Raw genomic sequence first — 14,878 nt, forward strand, 5'->3', positions numbered from 1 at the left:
ATATCCCGAACGGCTCGCCTTTACTACTTCCTTTACCACTTCCTACGTCGCGGACCTGTTTCCTTCCCTTCCAATAGCATTTTATGATTGCAGATACCTTAATATAATCGTCATAAACAGTTCCACACTCCCTACAGCTCGCCATGACTATTTCCTTCACCAATTCCTACGTCGCGGACCCCTTTTCCTCCCTTCCCATAGAATTTTAGGAATGCCTTTAATATTACCTTTATCTAATCGTTATAAACAGTCCCCACACTCTGGACAGCTCGCCTTGACTACTTCCTTTACCACTTCCTACGTCGCGGACCAGTTTTCCTCCCTTCCTATCACATTTTAGGAATGCAGATACCTAAATCTAATTGTCATAAACAGTTTCCACACTCCAGACTGCTCTCCTTTACTACTTCCTTCACCACTTCCTACGTCACGGACCTCAAGCTAGTGTCGTCATTTGATTATATTTTTGATCTATACCGTTTCTGTTCTAATATCTGTGGATTAATACTATCAGCTATTTCTTTATCTACTGCATTCAAAAGTCAACAGCTGATCATATGTTTTTGTTTATGTGTCAAATACTGCTTCCATAAGCCTTACATTGAAACTTTGAGACCCAGTGGGGCGGATTCCTGAGAGACTTTTTTAACGCCATATAGATGTTGGCACTCACCGATATGGTCTCTATCACCATGCAAAATTTGAAAACGATTGATTCATCCGTCTAGGAGGAGTTTGCGTATTACGAAATGCATAAGAGTCGACGTATAAGAGCTTCGCTCGCTTCGCTCGCTCCGCTCAATTAAATAAAGGCATTTTTATTTATTTATTTATTCAAGACTTATTTTATCCTACTAATATTATAAATGAGAAAGTTTGGATGTATGGATATATGGATGTATGGATGTATGTTTGTGACAAGTGAACGCGAAAAATACTGATCGGATTGGGCTGAAATTTGGCATGATGATAGCTGACATTCCCGATTAACATATAGGCATATTCTTATTTCAAAAATCCTTTCGGGCTCCGCCCCAGTGGCTCTGGAGTTTCCCATGTTAACCTAATGAGAAATGGAATTATTGAATCTTAACAGCTGTTTCAATTAAACAAGTTGGTCCTGTTCTATGATGTTCAATAGCATTAAAGTTACAAGGATTACCAACAGGGTGCAGCACTATTATTTCTTTTACATTTATGACAACAGCTAATTTGCAACCAAAAGGTGAGTGAGCGTAGCGAACGAACTTCAACCTGGAGGCGAGTTAGCGAAGCGAACGAGCTAAACTGAAGGCAAGTGAGCGCAGCGAATGAGCTCCAACCTAAAGGTGAGTGAGCGTAGCGAACGAGCTCCAACCTAAAGGTGAGTGAGCGTAGCGAACAAACTTCAACAAGGACGTGATTGAGCCATGCGAACGAGATAATCTTGAAAATTAAGAAGTTAAACGGGGCAAAGCCCGTGGGTTACAGCTAGTGTGAAAATAAATCAATAACTTTGACATTGTTGTTCAAAAAATCATTAGATTACTAAACGTTCCTTGCTAAGAGTCAGCTGGCATCTATCTATCTATATATTAATAGGCAAGCATGTTTCTTTAAAACCTTTTTTCTCAGCTCGTGTGCATCGTAGGGAAAATCTACGCATACCGTTGGAAAGCTATTTTCCTGTAGGTGTGCAGAATCCCTTTATAAATTTAAATAGGCTCAAAGATAAGCACAAAAATGAGTTTAAAGATTTGAAAAAATTAACATGGATCTTATGCGTTGCCATGCTGGTGACGAAATAACAACGAAATATAAACAGGAAATCAAAACAAATGGAAGAAACTCCAATCACATGTTTTATTTACAGTGTGGGGTGAAAATAGAGAAGTGAGTACATTACATATTTTTGGTCGAGTTTCGACCACTGGACGACCTCTCGTTTAAATTAATATTCAGCGTAAACAAACACCCGAATGTGCTGTCTCGATTGATTGCTTACACAATGTCCTAACATCGCCGAAGAACGAAACACACGAAAATTACAAAATAAATACACAATTATCGAGGTGGAAATTAAATTGAAGAGCGCGCCGTACAAAGAAGCCGGGGAACATTCCACTGTTGATAATCATCTTCGAAATTAAACAATGTAAACAAAAACTGTGTTAGAGGCGTGGCCGTGACACAAACACGGCGCAGGCGCAGACGGCGCGGCGGCTCAGTGACTACGCATGTCGCCTTGATAGTCGCTCCTTTCTCTTGCACCTGCGACTTTCTAACAACTCTTGCGTTCAGGTGCACAATTATCTATAAACAATCACCAAAGAGGTAATATACGACGATGGATTGATCTCCGTAAAGAGTTTCCACAGGTTAAAAAGTATTTCTAGGATTATTCAAATTATTTCCAGGAGACTTGTGGCCTAAAAGGGATGAGGATTGGGAAAAATGAGCGGTGTTGAATTATACCGACATGTGAAAACACCGACCTAAAATTCCTCAACACAACCTAATTACCTAAACCAAAATTAAATCCAGAATTCTAAATCTAAGTCTTCCACAATGACTGCGTTGACTGGCCAAAATGCTGGCCGATATATGGTTCGTTTCGAAGGTAGATTGCTGCAATGAATCCAACACGCCAGTCAGTATTTTTACCAGTTCAACAGATCAAAATTCGGCGATCTACTTATACTGCGGAAGCTTAACATCTAGTTTACTACACACAGCATATTTTCCACATCTGACAAATTCGTTATAAAATTTTCTTTTGTTTTGTATCACGACCCCATCAGTAAACCAGATTATGGACGTACATTATAAGTAAGCAAGATAAAATACATTTCCCTAAGGTGGAAAATATATTTGATATTTAGTTAACAAAACAGTGAAATTCAAAAAATCTAACATTCAAGGACACATTTCAAAATTCACTAATAACGAAATTTCAGTATGGAGACCAACATCACGAGGATATCCAGGGCATTCTCAAAATCCAGTCAACTTATCCAGTACTACCAAAAAACAGATAAAAACGAAATTAGATACTGATATCTTCCCCTTTGAACGTTGTTTCAAACATGACGTGAATAAAAACAATGTGCAAAAACACTCTTTTGTTTATCGTTTACCATAAACAAGCGTAGTTTGTATGTATGTTTTAGCACAGACAATAGAGTATGGTTTTAGCTTAAAATCTAGAACCGGCCAATCCACATTACACTTAGCAAATGCATACTTAGCACTGACCTAACACATGTCACCACCGCCTTGTCCTATATCAATGATAACAGTCGAGAATCCATTACAGAGGCGTGCCTACAAGTAGGTTAACAATTGGTATAAGAAAAGTGGCGGCTCCATATAAGCACATTCTGCTTACTACCTATTGCGATACTACTTACATGTGATCATGATTTCTGCAGTTAAACTCTACCATAAAAGGCCCTCTATCATGGTTGTTGATTTAGAATGCATTTTCCTACAGTTGCCTGACAAAGTGGGCTTCCATGCACTGAAAAGGTACGCCAAGTACCTAATTGCTTCATTTACTTACTTTTTCCGCACTCATTTTTTTCCGCACTCCAGTATTCCAACCAAACAACACAAAACAGTGTGCTTTTATTAGGTACGAAATATGTGTACGCTTGAAAATAAGATGGCAACGACAACACTTAGTAACAGTAGGAAAATATATAAGAGGGTGCAAAGTGTCTTTGCTGCACTCAAGAAACTTTCCACACTCGCCAGCGGGTCGAGTTAAAACATTTCTCTCATGTGCAGCAAAGTGCCACTTCGCACGCTAGTTACACATTGCAGAATTACCTAACCACTTCCACATTGAAAGAACCGTTGAAGCATGTTGCCTAGGACACAACTACCCGTCTTCGGACACAGTTTATCGCAACAACATCGACAACGAACACAACAACAGCAAACTGTTAGTTCGTTAGTCTGAGCGTGAAGCAGGAATGTTAATTAGAAACTGTTTGCATCGCATTAGATACTTGGCCAAACCCACACAAGATCTGCATATAAGATTTGCCATCAACATTAGCGACTGAAGATACCACACCAAATATTTTTATTTTATCTTGTTTTACTTATTTCAATCTTGAAATGTGTGAGTAGACTGCAAGGTGCAAAGTTCATAAAACTTGTCCTATTGAGAAAATACAATATAATGCATAATTTGTCATTAGGGACCTGTGTTACTGAAATTTACAAAGACTGATCGTTGAAATAAGCAAGTAAACAATTTTACAATTTTTACTTGAAAATTGTTTTTAAACGTCATTTTAAGTGCTACCGCTAGAATATAAGAAAGTCTAGCAAGTACTGAATTTTATTTAATTTTTTTTAGTTTTGTAAGGACAAAATATCAAGGTATTTGTAAACCTAAATTTTAATTTAATTTGTTTTTACTTTCTTGGTCAGCTTAACTAATTTGACAGATTTTAACCAGTAGGCCTTCATCATAAAGGATGTACTTTATTGTTATTTTAAAATCTTTACGGAGGGAAGATCACACATTTCACATTCTCGAATATAAGAATTTTTACTTTATAGTCAATTATCCAGCCTATAAGCTCGGAACCCCTAGGCATATACAAAAATAATTAAATATTTGATTTTTTTGTCTATGCCTTGAGTCACAACACTCCCACATAGCAAATATATAAATAGGCGATCGGCGGGGATTGATCCGGCGCCTCCACGACCGAAATCCGCGCAATTGTAGTAATGAACACAAAACTTGATAGTTTTCTTCTAAATACAAGTATTTTCATTAATTTAAGTCTTTTAAACTTACAAGAAAAAATATGTGAATATTCAAATTTTATAAATCAAATAAATCGTCTGCGCTATTCAAAAATAATTAAAATACGTTTCTGATTAACCACTATAATCTCAAAAGAGATAAAACAAACATTTTTTGATCGACAGCCGAATTTAAATTGTTAACGAAACAGAAAGAAAATGTCAACATCTATCAAACTCGAGCAAAAAGATAATCCTTCGAGCCGGATTTGAACCAGCGACCTATGGATATCAGCTATCTTGCCTCTACAGTCCACCGCTCTACCAACTGAGCTATCGAAGGCGCTGGGAGCGGGCAAGTTTCTTCGCGAACATGATCCAGTTGGGCCGTTCCCCGTTCTACTATACCTGATCTACTACGTTCTACTACCCGTTCGTGTTTTGTTTACATATAAAGATATTGTGCACCAGTTGCAGCAAACCTAGAGGGTTAAGTTAAACAGTTTTTAGAAGACCGCGTTACACCGGAGTTAAAACAATCCACGAAAGTATTATTCGTGTGACAGTCCAAAGAACGCTTGTTTTATCAGAATATTTTTAACTGTTGTTCAGTTTTTTCAGTAGACATTTTGTTTTCCAAAAGAATCTGTAAACACATGTCTACATCTCTTTTTTAACCTACTTTTACATCGAGTTGACAACAAAATGTCAACTCCGGTGTTAACACTGTTTTTAATCTAGAGCAAGCGTAAATGATTAGCCAATTTCCCTTGCCCTTAATTTACTTTCCTTGCGTCCTAGAGTTTTACTTTTCCCCAAAATTGATTTTTTATACATTTGAATAATGTTTTTACTATAAACAATTCAAATATGACCCAAGATATTCCTTAGTTTTTATGGCTCAATTAATTCAACTACTAAATGAAAAAACATCTAAAGTATCCCGAATTACCTCACTGACTAGCTGAAAAACTCAAATATCTCAATTGCCCCATTTTCTACCTGACAACAACTGAACTATCAGGACTAGTTCAATCAACAGTTCATCATAGGATCACCATGCAGACTTTTAATATTGTAATCGTCAGACTTGCCCGAGGTCTCGTCTGGGCAGACCTATAGTTATTCATCATCGTCTATAACCATAACCAACGACTACACACTCATCAATCATGCAGCAGCTACAGAAGGGAAACAACTTCACTTCTTTGTGTAAAAGTCACTACTGTTGTTGATGACTACTGAGTTTGTGTATTCCAGTATTTATGGTAGTTGATACTCTCCAAGGCAGTAGTTTTTTTGATAGTGAAAAGGTCAAATCACTCTTCATAAAACCCCTCTCCCCTTTAGGAATTTTGGGTCCTAGTAAAATCACTGTCCAACCGGTAGACACATCCGACTCTTCCATGTTAAAAATCTTACTATCCTACTAATATTATAAATGAGAAAGTTTGGATGTATGGATGTATGGATGTATGGATGTGTGTTTGTGACAAGTGAACGCGAAAAATACTGGTCGGATTGGGCTGAAATTTGGCATGATGATAGCTCACATTCCCGATTAACATATAGGCATATTCTTATTTCAAAAATCCTTTCGGGCTCCGCCCCAGTGGCTCTGGAGTTTCCCATTATAACCTTATGAGAAATGGAATTATTGAATCTTAACAGCTGTTTCAATTAAACAAGTTGGTTCTGTTCTATGATGTTTAATAGCATTAAAGTTACAAGGATTACCAACAGGGTGCAGCACTATTATTTCTTTTACATTTATGACAACAGCTAATTTGCAACCAAAAGGTGAGTGAGCGTAGCGAACGAACTTCAACCTGGAGGCGAGTTAGCGTAGCGAACGAGCTAACCTGAAGGCAAGTGAGCGCAGCGAACGAGCTCCAACCTAAAGGTGAGTGAGCGTAGCGAACAAACTTCAACCAGGACGTGATTGAGCCATGCGAACGAGATAATCTTGAAAATTAAGAAATTAAACGGGGCAAAGCCCGCGGGTTACAGCTAGTAATATTATAAATGTGAAAGTTTAGATGTATGGATGTATGGATGGATGTATGTTTGTGACAAGTGAACGCAAAAAATACTGGTCGGATCGGGCTGAAATTCGGCATGATGATAGCTCATATTCCCGATTAACATATAGGCATATTTGTATCCCAAAAATCCTTCCGGGCTCCGCCCCAGTGGCTCTGGAGTTTCCCATGTTAACCTTATGAGAAATGGAATTAATGAATCTTAACAGCTGTTTCAATTTAACAAGTTGGTTCTGTTCTATGATGTTCAATAGCATTAAAGTTACAAGGATTACCAACAGGGTGCAGCACTATTATTTCTTTTACATTTATGACAACAGCTAATTTGCAACCAAAAGGTGAGTGAGCGTAGCGAACGAACTTCAACCTGGAGGCGAGTGAGCGTAGCGAACGAGCTAGGACGTAATTGAGCAATGCAAACGAGATCATCTTGAAAATTAAGAAGTTAAACGGGGCAAAGCCCGCGGGTTACAGCTAGTATTGAATAATTTTTAACCTACGGAAAAGTATATGTGCATTTATGACTGTAGTTATTTAATTCATTTACGCTGAATGTGCATTTATGACTCTGGTATTAAATTAGTTTACGACATCCAAAGACCTCTGGATCGTTTTTGACTGCAATGCCTCCTCAATGCCATGAAGATTGATGCCACTGCAAATCTCTTGACAATCGAAGAATTACCATTGCGCTAAGCTGAACATTGCGTCGTAAACTGTCCGGCAGCGCAGGCTATAAACGCTATGAACACCGCAAGCCTGTTCAGAGGCTGGAAGCTTGGCTATAAACAGCAGGCTAGATGGGATCTGCACTTCGCCAACTATAAACACAGCAAAGCAGAAGCTGTTGTAGACATAGTCAAGTGCTGCCCTACATTCTACATTGGACAGTTCTGTTCTGATCATCACCAACGTTGGAAACTACGAGAATGGATGCTGGAGGATATTTTTAAATTCTTTCACAATCTGAAGAGTTAGCAAGAGTATTTTGGGGGACTACATACTCTTGAATAAATCTGTATGAAATCTAATGGAGTTTAGTTATGTTTTGAATTAAAATATTATCTCCTAACACTGCATGAAAATGATCCCATTGCCAAACAGTGCGCAAAATAGCTCATTTACGCTCTAGAGCGGGAATAGACCATTCTCACTCGATAAATCAGCTGATTTCACAGATAGCGTTTCTACACTGACCACAGTCGCGGATCTGGTACGTTAACAACCGGTAAGCAAATAACATGACTTAATGATATTTTAGATACAACTACAAGTTAATCGGCGTGACTGTGTGTTATGATAATTGATTATGGTGGTGGTAGCAAAAATCGTGCGTGTATTACCACACAAACAGTCATCGCCGTTCTCGAAGTGTAGAGCGCCTTCAACAGTTCTCGAGCGGCAATGATGTACTTTGCGCTCTCAAATAGCTATTGTTCAATTTATAATCGATTTGATTTACACAACTGCAACAGGATGAAAATAATCATGGTTGTTTCCTTTAGACTACTGAGATACAATCATGTATCATGGGCATTTAACCATATTTATCTTATATACTAAACAAACTTTTGCAAAACGTATGACAGCTAGCCTGGCCATACTACTGGATCGAATTACAGTAGGTTAAAAAATAAACACGAAAAACTAATTTGAAATAAAAAAATAACATGTGCCTTATGGGTTGCCATGTTGGTGACGATATAACAAAATGTAAACAGAAAATCAAAACAAATCGAAGAAATTCCTATCACATGTTTTATTTACAGCGTGGGGTGAAAATAGAGAAGTTTGCACAATACATACTCTTGGTCTAGTTTTCGACTACGGAGGGAGCTCTCGTTCTAAAAGAGTTTTGATGACTGTAATAAAAGAACGACAAGGTGTGAAATAAATTTTAAGAGCTTCAAGCTGTCTACCCCAAGTTGTTTTAGTATCTCTCTACACAAAAAGAACACTGATACGGGCTTGATTATTGTTAAAAAATTTTTATTACATTCGAATTGTTGACGATGACATTGGGGAAAACAAGACAATTACATCTAGATCTATCTGTGCCATGATTAACTAATACACTTGATGGATACACCGTTCGTAATATTATATTCGAAAGGTCAATCAACGCTGATAGCTAGATTACTGAATCTACCCAACTGGCCCAACTGTTTAAACTAGACTCCTCTACAAAGCGTTTATAATTTAATCACATCAATCAACAAGGTTAAAAAGTAGAAACGTGCTAACAGCGTCCACGTTTTTTAAAACACATTACTTAATTAAGTTTTCGAGTTAATATTGACTTGATCAATGATCACCCTATTAAGGGGGCGAAAGTAAATAAATGGATAACATAGAAGGGTGAAATGTATTTCGACAAAAGTGGCGTGCAAGACGAAAAAATCTATAATATATACAAATAATAAGTACCATCAAAAGTCAAGGGTATCTTTCAAACTCAGTATTGCACAGGACGGAATGTCCTTCGAAGAGAGCCAAGAGTGACAGTAAATACGTATCAGTGTAAATTAGAACCTTGATATATTTATGGCCAATTGAGCTGTTAAAATCCTTCCACTCTCTCCTATAAAAGCCGAAAGACAGAACAAGGGACGATTACGATGGTAAATGATGAGGATGGACCAAAGTGGACCGGAGTGGACACATCTCAATCGATGGCCACTCCAACCTGTTTGTAAATAAAACTTGAAATCTGACGTAACCGATACGCTAGAATCAGATTGGAAAAACGCTAGCAAATAATGGTTCATTAATAATTCAGAACGTAAATTGTAGCATTTGTCGGGCTGTATTAGAATGTTCCCAATTTGAATGCAGTTGTGATTTTAAATATTTTATCTGTTTGGGCGAATTTCCCCATAGGGAGGAAGCTATTTTGCCTACTATAGGTGGTACAAAAAAACCTAGACTCGAGACCGATTTACTTTTCCATTTCGATGTTCCCAGATGCCAAAAAACACTATTCATTTAAACTTTAAACGTTCTACGTAGACAAAAATATAACGTACAGACGTCTTTACGAACGTTGTTAAAGTATCTGGAAAAATAATTCCGAATTTTAAACAGACCAATTTTATATTTGCAGAGGTTTTTTTTCCCCAGTCATGGAACAAAATACTGGTTAGCCCTAAGAAATGACTTTCGGGACCTCTTGACTTGTTGGCAAATAGACTGACTTGGGAACCGAAACATATTGAAAATTTGATTCTGTCAAAATGTATGAGGGACGATCAGCATTAGCAATCACCACAAAAACATACTATATACCCAAATACACATAAATACTCCCAAATACACACAGAATCAACGAAGATTCTACACCTCTGCTACAGCACTCAAACGCACAAACCGTCAACAACAACCAGACTGGTTGAACATCCATTCAACCATACAACCATCTATCCATCGTCATCTTCGTACTCATTGGAAGTGGGGCTCAGCTACCTAATTGTTGTTTTGTCTACTTGTAACACATACAAAATGCTAGTGAAAGTGTCGATGAAGCAATATTTTCCATTTTACGAAGAAGCGTATGATAACGCCGCCGGGTGGAATTGTCTAACAGCGTGACTGATTGGAACATCTCCATTGAAATGCTTTATACATCAGCTATAAAATCTAGACATGTCTTTTAGTTTAGTGTAACATTTCGGGGTTATGCAAGGAACATTATCGAAAGTGGTCGTAGAAAGGTAGACCGACATTGTAGCCTTTGTGTCGAAAAGTGTTTTGAATAATGCTAAAAATCCCGATGAATGGTTGAATAATGATATGTGAACTAAGCATTCCACACTCTCTGCCATTGGCTGGAGCAAAACCGATGGTGATTGGTGGGATTTGAGCCCGGGACTTCAGGGACCGATGTCCTGCGCTCTACCACTAGAACAGCTCGCTCCACACTCTTCGATAATAATATTATACACCTACTAATCTAGATATCCAATGCACAAGTTTGTTTCCAACTCAAGACACTATAATCTGTATGATGAAACCTGTCTCCTGACAGGTCTAATGGGACCATAATGGTTCAAAGCCCGAGCCAGAGCCAGGTAGACGAAGGGTCATTAGACAGGTTCCATCATACAGACTATAACACCTCCACGCAAAGATGCTTTCTCATTATTTATGTCCAGAGCTACAGCGATGTTAACGGTCCATTGTTCTAGTGGAATCATTTTATGAGAAAATTTGACCTAACCCCAACAAAATTGCAACACAAGCAATTTTTTTGGTAATGATAGCTATGAGTGTCTTTAATAACCCCTCAAAAATCGCCATCAATCGTACCTTGGCAACAAGCCCAAAAATTCAAAATGGCCGCCAAGAGGGATGCCAAAATATATATTTTGGCATATATCTCGAGAACGGTTAGTTTTATCAAAAACTTTATTTTAGCAAATATGTAGCTCTTTTAATGCCAATCAGTTTTTATATATGCATTTTGTCTGTCAGACGTATGGTATGGCCGCAATTTGAAGAGCCGTACTTCATTAAAATCTGCCTTTTTCAAAAAAATTCAAAATTTTCATTTCTTTATGATTTAATGTTAGAAAATACAAATTGTACGTCAAAATAATTTAAAAGTTGTTTGCCATGTGGTTTCCTACTTATTTTCAGTTTTACTTGGGATTTTATGATTATGAACAATTTTTTTTTGCATGATTTAAATAATCTCCCATTTTAAGGGATAAGTAAGAAGCCAGGATATGGATATGTAATAAAAAAATATATGTTATTTAAATCATACAATTTTATTCAATACTACAAAATAAAAAGATCCCTATATACAATATGTACAACATGAACATATAAACGTAGTTTTACCATAGTGTTAACATAATTTGGCCAAATGATTTAAAAGTTTAGTCAACATTTTTCAAAAATACTAATCTCATCGTCTTTTTCTTTGTCCAATGAAAACTGGAGACTGTTTTCACTATTGTTTTCTAAACAATGACCACAGGAAATAGTGCAGTTGAATCCATTTTTTTACACACACATCTCATTAAATTACAAGGAGTCTTGCAATTGCATCTAATCATTTTTAACAATGTCTCTGGTGCTGCTGGCAAATCCATCGTTTGGGGCACATACATGTTGTCCTGCAAAGTCCATCCCCAGTAGTTATCATACTATCTTCTGCCCTTTTCCATATTTGAATTTGTAAATAGGCACGCAGACTGTGAAACTTTACTGCTGACTCTGTTGAAGGAAGTTGCTGAGGCTTTACAAAGCTTTTAGCTTTTTTTAATTTTGACAAAATACTTTTGTATCTACATGTGTTCATTGATTCGTTATTATTCCCAATGAACAGACTAACCATTAGTTTCAGACCGATTTCTTCAACTTGATCTGGACTCAGATTTTGTGAGCTGAAAGATGACAGCAGACCCTGAAAATACTCGTCTTCTAATGTTCTGTTGAATACAGATAGTTTTCCGATGTGAAAAATCCTCGAAGTAGTGTCGCACCCTGTATAGGCGTGCAGAGCTAATAGAGATTTAGCTAAATCTTCTCTAATTGAGGATCTAATTTTTTTAATGTTATAAACATGATCTGAAAGTCGTTTGTCACTTCTGAATAGCAAGTTGTAATTTGTTGTAATATTACACCAATAGATAAGTAAAATAAGAAGCTGTCAGCGACTCTGTAGCACTAAAGGAAAGAAAGCGACTGTGTAAAAACTAAAAATAAGTAGGAAACCACATGGCAAACAACTTTAAAATTATTTTGAGGTACAATTTGTATTTTCTAACATTAAGTCATCAAAAAAAGAAAATTCTGAATTTTTGTGAAAAAGGCAGATTATAATGAAGTACGGCTCTTCAAATTGCGGCCATACCATACGTCTGACAGACAAAATGCATATATAAAAACTGATTGGCATTAAAAGAGCTACATATTTGCTAAACTAACGTTTTTGATCAAACTAACCGTTCTCGAGATATATGCCAAAATATATAATTTGGCAGCCATCTTGGCGGCCATTTTGAATTTTAGGGCATGTTGCCAAGGTACGATTCATGGCGATTTTTGAGGGCTTATTAAGGGCACTCTTAGCTATCATTTAAAAAAAAAATTGCTCGTGTTGCAATTTTGTTGGGGTTCAACACTAAAATGATTCCACTATTCATTGTATCAGATTATTATTACTTGAAGTGGTTGATGTCATATTAATTTTCCTACAGTCACCCGACAAAGTTGGCTTCCTTGTACTGTTTATAGTACAGAAAGCTGCTAATTGCTGCATATTTATACTTTGCCGTACGGTTTATACTTTGCCGCACGGTTTATACTTTGCCGCACATCAGGATTCCAACGAAACAACACAAAACAGCGTGGTTCTATTATGCACGTAATCCGTGTACGCTTGGAAATAGGTTGGCAACACTTAAAGATAATAATACTATGAGCAGCTGATTGACTATTATAACTACGATTTAACCTGTCATTTCGTGTTTATAGTTTAGGTATTTCTGAACTTTCTGGACTTTTCATTTAAACGTTTTAAAAACATTCCTGCGATCTTAATAAACAAGAAAATACCTTTAAAGCGTTTTTTTAGGCGCGGAAACCACTTCAAATTACAAAAACATACCGAACTATATTCTCAAAACGCGGAGTACGTTTCTTGCCGAGGAAAAATAGCTGAGTGATACAGACCGCGGGTACTACTTTCTCTAGGGCACCTGTTTGTGTTGCCAGCTGAACCTAAAAACGTGTTGTATAGTGTTTGAAAGACTAATTATTTATATGCTTTATAGTGACTGTAGGAAAAATATAATGTGTAACACGAGTGAAAAAGGCCTTTCTAGTTACACAAATAACTATTGCCGTTGTTAGACTTTATTGTGAATATACTTATTGTCATAGTAATTCTGGTCAATATTTCTCTTACATTATTAACACAATTTTTGGCATAATGATTTAGTTTTAACAGCCCTATTGCAGCAATAACAGTCTTAACTTGTACAGTGAAACCTTGATAACAAGACTCTCGATAACAAGTCATTCTTGATCACGGGTCTTATTTGATAATCCCCATGAAGAACGTGTTACCGAGGTTTTGCTGTGTGTATAAAAATATGGTGGATAGTTTATTTTGTAAGACTCGTCTTAACATGTAGTTAATGCAATTCTAAACATCAGTGTGAAAAAACTACAATCATGTGTGATTTACATAAAGTATCTTTACCTGTATCGAAGGTCTAAGTTTGTGGACTGAGAAAATCGTCAATGCATTTTACAAGTGTGGAAAAAACCAAACAAACAAAAACACAGATTTTGACTAATAATTAATTAGGCCCAACATGATGTCTACGATGTCCTCGAAATGTATTAAGAATTGCACAATTAAATTGATTAATTGGCCAAGACGAGATATTCGTGAGAGCCAAGCGAACCGCGACGAACCGATGGCCTAGAAATCAATTGCAAACATTGATAACAGATTTTCTCACTAATTATAAACACAGATGATTGATTGAAAGTGTGATGACGTTTAAGAATTTAATTCATAATTTTTTTACCACGTCATAAAATATTACAATGTTATCTGTGAAGGTTAACTCTGACAAACCTTATAATATAGTGTTTTTCGTTTAGACATTTTGACTTTTGATAAAGGTGGATTAAATTATTATTTTCATGGCTCCAAACTCAACTACTCCGATTTGTTTAACAAATTCAAAGGCTTTGCAGGATTTGACGCAAAATTCGTTCATCAATCAAAATTATAAACTCATAATATTTCTGAGACAATTGTGCTTCAAACACTCATAAAACAAACTCAACAAAAGCTGAAGAAATATTTGAATAGCCTAATCTACAATAGGAAATACTCGATGAAATGATATGGTAATCAATGATAATTTCGTAAACCGCATGATACGCTATACCTATAGAGGCGCGCCAACTCCAAATCGGTGACCCAAAAGGACATAAGTGGGGTACGACGTATGCATCCTTAAGCAGTTAACGGGTTGTCTCTGTATGTATATGAATGAGGCGAAGATCACCATGATGACAGATAGAGCACGTTGTTGTGGTGTTGTCGTATTGAAGAGACAGAG

General features: G+C 36.8%; 1 protein-coding gene and 1 non-coding gene across 2 annotated transcripts in view; both read right to left on the reverse strand.

Annotated features, from left to right (window-relative positions):
- Window positions 1–14,878, reverse strand: part of LOC128986148 (HIV Tat-specific factor 1 homolog) — a 78,283-nt gene that overhangs the window by 10,698 nt on the left and 52,707 nt on the right. The window lies entirely within an intron of this gene.
- On the reverse strand, window positions 5,001–5,089 carry Trnay-gua (transfer RNA tyrosine (anticodon GUA)). Its single transcript is given in 2 exon segments — window positions 5,001–5,036; window positions 5,053–5,089. It is a non-coding gene; the product is annotated as a tRNA-Tyr (tRNA).

This window comes from Macrosteles quadrilineatus, unplaced genomic scaffold (assembly GCF_028750875.1).
Source record: "Macrosteles quadrilineatus isolate MER2022 unplaced genomic scaffold, UCM_ALF_1.0 Scaffold_2__2_contigs__length_208266976, whole genome shotgun sequence".
Classification (NCBI taxonomy): domain Eukaryota; kingdom Metazoa; phylum Arthropoda; class Insecta; order Hemiptera; family Cicadellidae; genus Macrosteles; species Macrosteles quadrilineatus.